At 40.2% G+C, this 6,947-nt stretch overlaps 1 non-coding gene across 1 annotated transcript; it reads left to right on the plus strand.

The window, feature by feature from the left end:
- Positions 1-2,618: 2,618 nt before the first annotated feature.
- On the plus strand, positions 2,619-2,691 carry trnaf-gaa. Its single transcript has one exon. It is a non-coding gene; the product is annotated as a tRNA-Phe (tRNA).
- Positions 2,692-6,947: the final 4,256 nt, after the last annotated feature.

The following is a 6,947-nucleotide window of genomic DNA, read 5'->3' on the forward strand; positions in this document are numbered from 1 at the left end:
ATGATTTCAGTTGCCATAGGGCACAGGCAGGGTACACTGTGAACAAGTCACCAGTCAATCACAGGTGGGCTCACACATAGAGACAGACGTCATTCTCTCATAATTGCACCTGCTGCCAATTTAGAATAATCAATAAACCAATTAACCTGGCATATAACATCAGCCTGTTGGAGAAAGCCAGAGTGCTGGCAAACAGAGAATATACACAGTCCACATACATGTAGTCTCAGCCATCCAGTGGCTTCAAACCCAGGTCCTCCACCCTACACTAATTGCTCAGCACCAAATGGCAGTGTGTGAATAATTTCAGCATGGCAGACACTAAAAAGGAAGGGGAAACCAAATTATTCAGCTGGCTCCAAATGTTTGTTTGTGCATGCTGTTATCTTGCTAACGTATTTAAATATTAATAATAGTTTAAACTTGGTTATAATGTGCTGCTGTAGTGGTTACAGATTGTTTTGACTGCTCTCGGGAGAGTAAAACCAAAAATAAAAAACCCACTGTCTGACCTGGACATGCAGCATGTCATGGTGTAACCAACCCACCCACTGACCTCTTTGACGCTCTCCATCTTTACAAGCTGGCATTTGCAGTAAAATGCAATGGTACAGTTTCACTGTGCTTGAGTTACCCCTCTAGCCTTTGTTGTCATGAAGCAGCACTTTCTAATAAACAGGTTACTTTACTTGGCAGAGGAGATTAGTGCTGTTGACAGAAATGGAGCTGGCTGAGCCATATGTTCCCATCGTTACTTAACCAGTTGCATCTGCTCATTCGATAACACTCTTACGAAATACACTCTTGACAGCCTGTTGCTAATATAGCAGTGATGTAAGACGAATACAATTTACATATTTTTCAAATAATTGTTTTTTTTTTATCAAAAATGTTTATCTTTTAAAGCTGTTACTGGGTTTTAGTTGCACACAGAAATTATAGAAACCAATCCAAATAACCTGAGATCTGCTTTAGATGACTAAGCCACAAATACAGCTTAAAAAATTACATAATTGAGTTACAATTTAGGGGCGATCGTGGCTCAAGAGTTGGGTGTTCGCCTTGTAATCGGAAGGTTGCCGGTTCGAGCCCCGGCTTGCACAGTCTCGGTCGTTGTGTCCTTGGGCAAGACACTTCACCCGTTGCCTACTGGTGGTGGTCAGAGGGCCCGGTGGCGCCAGTGTCTGGCAGCCTCGCCTCTGTCAGTGCGCCCCAGGGTGGCTGTGGCACTTTATTGTGTGTTTGTGCAGCCACATGAGCTAACCTGAAACCTTAACACCCAACAGTAACTGCAGTGTTTGGTATCTAGAGCTGATTTTAATTTCTGAAGCTTTTGCGTACCGATTTTAAAATTGCACAAAACAAGGATAAAATGCATGTGTTTTTAAAAAGCATGGAATTAGTGTGAAAACAATCAGTAAGAATGTAAACAAGCATAAACATACTCCGTGTCGGAATGTCTCCGTCTCTAATCTCTGATGCATATCAGAGTTATGAAGCGTCTGTGAGTGCAGGAGTTCCTAAGAAAACTGAAGGGTGTCCTCGCCTGAGGCAGCGAGCCCAGAGACGTACAGCTACGGGTCAACCTAAGTGCAGCCTACGGCCTCATCTCAAGACTTTCACGACCTCTCACCTTGGAAGCACTTTCTCTGTTATTCTTCCAAGGCCTCCCACAGACTTGTTCACAGACCCTTTTAAAAGGCCACGTCCGCCCCAAAAATATGACAAAGCAAAAACACGAGACTTGCTATAAATAGGAGATAAAAAGCAGCCAAGTAATGAGAGTCATTTTGCAGAGTTGAACCTCTCTGGGGACCTCGGCACAGCGAAGGGTTTAGGACTGGGTGGGCATCCTAAATCTCCTCACAAGTGAGATTTATAACTCCCACCTGTATTGCAACAACTCCATTTGTTTTTCTACTAAATTCAATTACTGGAATCAAAAACAAGGACAGAAGTGACTTCAGAGGAGTCATAGCAGACCGATGTGATAAAGGAGATGAAAGGTAAAAGGACCAGTGTTTAACCCAACGCAGAAAACTAATAATGATGAAGGGAGGGGGTGTCAGTGAGCAGTGGAAGAAAACAACTCACCCAGATTAGGTCTGGATCCTTAAGTGCTGAATTATGGTTGTGTTTATTGAGGAGCAGCTGCTGAATTGAAAGCAGGCAAGCAGTGAGAATATGATTACACGCAAATTAAGAAATTATATTTTAAAAGTTTTCTAGGATTTCCTGGATAGTCTCAGCTTTAGAAAGTTGATTATATTGTAAGTAAGTATGTAAAATTTATTTATATAGCACTTTTCACAGATAAAATCACAGAGTACTTTATAATGAAACCAGAAATTAAAAAAAAAATTCCTTTTATAGCTTTTAAATCAAAGCAGACTTTTTGAAGGATTATGTGTCTTTAATTCTGTAGCCCAAGTTTTATTTTAGTCCAAAACTTATGCATATTGGCATCCAGAAAGTATGTTAGTAATATAATATAGTCACACAGAAGAAACCCCTGAAACAAATTAGTCAATAACTCATACTCCCAACCAAAAACTAAAGAAATCACTGGGATGGCCTTATAGCCACTGTGCCAGTGTAACTTCAACTCAGCGTATATTGCCGAAATAGCTCAGCTGGGAGAGCGTTAGACTGAAGATCTAAAGGTCCCTGGTTCAAGCCCGGGTTTCGGCAATCGGGCGGATGATTTTTGGGGCAGGGATATCTCAGTAGGTAGAGTGGTGGCCCCATGATCGGAAAGTCAGGGGTTCAAAACCCCAGAACAAGGTACCATCCCTACACGCTGCTCCCTGGCCGCTTGATTGGTGGTTGCCCACTGTTTCACTGAGTGAATGGGTTAAATGCAGAGAGGAATTTCCCCACGAGATCAATAAAGTATGTGTTTTTATAAAAAAAATACATAAGCGCTGTTTGGAGACAACAGACAGTTCATATGGATTCACATGAAACTGATCTGAAACCACCTCACAAAGTTTCTGTATTTGTTTTGCCGATAAAGAGAGAGAAAGACACAAGTATGCCAATCACAGAGGATAAATTTGATATTTTACTAAGCAGTGCATTGGCAAGCATGAAAGTGCACAACAGGAACATGTTAGATATCATGTGTTATGGATAAAAAGAAAGAAATATGTTGACTATGCACATTTATGAATATATTTTGTAGGAATTTCCTGACCATTATGGAGCCAGAACATTCAGATCACCTGCTCAGTTCATCATATGCACCAAGCCCTACATGTCCTCACAACATAGACAACATAAGGCAAGGCAAGGCAAGTTTATTTGTATAGCACAATTCAACAACAAGGTGATTCTAAGTGCTTTACAGAGACATTAGAAACAAAAACAAATAAAAAGCATGATTTAAAATTGATTAAAACAAACAAACAAACAAACAAACAAACAAAACATTATATAAAATCAAAACAGATCAAATCAGAACAGTAGATAAAATCAGTAGTTAAATGTAAGCACAGTTATTGTGTTTGCTTCACTCTGTAATTGTGGTATAAGATTATATGCATCCAAATGTCAATAAAACCCACATCACTCCACTGCTGGGATTAAAAACCGGTGTGCAGTTTTCACGTCTGCAGTTTTAACGCAATTTGAAACGAGCCTCAGTGAGGGTGGTTGCTGCTAGGTTATCTTAAATCGGTCATGGGCCTTCTTCTTGACTCCAGAAGGTTAACAATAACAATCTATTTTAGACAAAAACAAACAGCAAATCACATTGTAGCACTGTAGGATTTCTGTTGTGATAAACAGAGATAAATTACTTATTTACAACTGTAGAAAAATTTGGATTTACTGTGTGCAGATGATCCAATTACGGAGCTGATGGCAAATTTGTAGATATGAGAACTTTCACTTGGCACTGAGTGCAAGCATGGTGCTAAGTGAAGTCTGGGATACTATTTCCACTGTTTAAAGGGCTAAAGATATGTAGCACCTTAGAGTCATTGTGCCACTTAAAAGAAATTGGAAACTAAAAATTGAAGCTGAAATTAGCTTTACAGTTTCCTCAGAATCTTACACAATTCGTTAATTTCATTTGGGAAAAATGCTGCCAGTGGTCCAACAGCTGTGTTGCACATGGTTCAAGAAACATTACGCGACCGAAAAGACTCAGTGACCCTGACAGATTACACTGGTTCCACACTTTTCTACTGAGTAACCAAGAAAGAAATGTCAGGAGATTCAATTACTTTCAAAGCACAAACATTATGTCTCTGCAGGGATCTCAAGAAATACACAAAGACAAAGTTAGAGGGAAGTGAAAGAGGGGATCAGTACTGTCAAACTGATAAACTGATGTGGAAAAATCACCATAATGCAGATTTTTTGATTTAGAGGTGAAGTCCAGTCTCAAGATTGCACTTTTCAAAAGAAATTGAAAATTATATGTATTTTTTGCTGACATAAAAGGCAAACCAGCTTAAAACACACTAAACAGTGTATGTTAAACGAACACTCTTTCGTGTAGTTTTAGTCTGTAATACGTCCCATCCTGACAGACACAGTGTTACCTGGGCAATATGGTGCCTAGGTAACAACCTAGGTGAGCTACTGGCCAAAAAGTGTATTTTTTTCTATTACAGCTATAGTGGACACAAGGGTCCAGCTTTGCATAAGAAAGGGGCAAAATACAGAAAATACATATGTAGGGTATCCAGTTTGGTTTGTTAATGGATGCGCTTTATTAAAGCTGTTGAAATGTCTTTTCTTTAAAAAAAAAAAGTGGAGGTGTGTGATTAAAAAATCAGGCTTCTTGCTGGTTAATGACACAGAAACACAATCGACCAATAATGCAAAGGTTTAAAACTGCATTAGCGTGACACCTGTTAGCATGTCACATTTTACAGAGAGAAAATGAGGTGAGATTTTAATAGTTAACTTTATTTAAAATAAAGTTAACGTAAAACTTCAGTATTCTTTGTTTTAGTTATCTGCTTTATTTCACCTGGTGTCAAAGAGTGGACAGGAATGACTGAAAAAGGGGAACCGTTATCAGCAAAATCCTCCATTGCACCAAAACTCCTGGCAAATGGCATCAACTTCCAGCTCCAAATAACTCCTGAGCTTAAAGACTTTAAATTTCAAATCATTTAAAGCAAAAACTAAAGATGCAATAATTGCAATTGGAAAAGGATTACACTCAATGTTGAAAGGGCATGAAAGGAATGGAAGAGAACATATTTACTGTGTTGCTTAATAGGAAAGCCTGAAGCACAAAAATTAAGCTCTAAAGCACAGATACAGGTAGACACAGCCACTTCACCGTGCTTCAGTACTACTGTATCCTTAGAACTGTACATGCACTGACCACAGCTTAGTGCTGATTGAGCAAAAAAATAGAAGACCAGCTTTAAATACGACCATCATCGCTATCATCTGTCTGCAGACTGCAAATAAAAGCAGTTCCAGCCATTACTTCGCATTAGAGAGGTCCCTGTGTTATGTGTGATGATTCTTGATGATCCTTGAAACAACACAAACCTTTGCAAAACTTAAAAAAAACTCTACAATGACACAACTTTCTCTAGAGTGTAACAAACAGAAAAAGGACTTAATTCCAGCAAGAGGTTCGAGTATCTGTTTTACAAACACATGCAGGCCGGTCCCCATCTAACCATACTGGAATAAAAAATGTAAATGAAACACAAACACTGATGTACTCACTCCACATAACATGACACAAGCATACACATACACACTACAGACACACACTGTGACTGTAGACTGGGCTCGGGAGGAAAGGTAGAACATGCTGACACACGGTGCATTCTCTCTGAAAAGTGGGACACCCTCCAACCACCCGATCCACAACCACTGACAAGTCCCTTTCAAACTGCTTTTCTTCTCCTGTCTGAGGCAGACAAATTCATCCCTCTTGTCCCCAAACAATCACCTCTTTTCTTCTGCCTGTTAAGCCAATGAAAGGAAGAAGGAGGGTCCAGGACAGAGGGAGGGAGAAATACATCTGCCTGACAGTACTACACTGTAGGCACTTGGCTAATGCGCTGTGTGTTAGGGCTCCTGGGACTGGGCGTCTGGGCCCCACTATCTTATAACAAAATTGACAAAAAGCCCAGGGCTCAGCCCTCAGGAAATCTGAGAGGCAGGGTATCTAGGCCGAGAGGGCAAGAAAGCGGGAAGGAGGGACAAAACATCTCAGGTACATCTTACCTATGCTGGCCTATATACGCTAAAAGTTGGGGTTTGCTTGAAGTGCACACGCTTATGCAACATTGAGCAAATATATTTGCACACTTCCTAATGGATACACTCCAAGTTACCAACTACATTTAGCACAAAAAAACAGCCGCTTTTCCACGATAACTGTCCAAGCATTATGAATTAGCCTTTGAGATGATCCCTTCAGGTGCCACTGAAAAAGGACAGAATTCACCAAGGTGCCATAATTAAAAGGACATGGGGGGGGGGGGGGGGGGCGTTGGAGGCTATCCCATTAGATGCAGAGCTAAAGGTAGGGTCTCTTCTGCACAGGATGCCTGTCAATCACAGGAGTAACACACAGGGCCACCAAAGAGACTGTGGTGGCAAGAATAAAAAGGACGATGATGATATTCTTTTGATAAATCACCTCATTTAAGACTTTCAATTCACGATCTCACTTATTATTTTCTACTCTTATTTAAGACTTGAGAGGATGATGCCATTTAGCTTTTTGTCTCATCTTTAAATAAAGACTAAATTGAGTAAAGTTAGAGAAGAAGCCACAGTGGAAATTTTAGGTCATGATTAATCCTTCCAAACAAGTCATAATTGGTGATGGTGTAGGATGGCGGCGCACTCAGTTGCAGCAGTTCAGTGTCTTACGGATCGATTCTATGTATGGATGATTTGATACATTTTAGGTTTTGCTTTGAGTAGTCGAGCGAACGGTGCTTTGATCTATATAT

Source organism: Simochromis diagramma, unplaced genomic scaffold (assembly GCF_900408965.1).
Source record: "Simochromis diagramma unplaced genomic scaffold, fSimDia1.1 OVJJ01000483.1, whole genome shotgun sequence".
NCBI lineage: Eukaryota > Metazoa > Chordata > Actinopteri > Cichliformes > Cichlidae > Simochromis > Simochromis diagramma.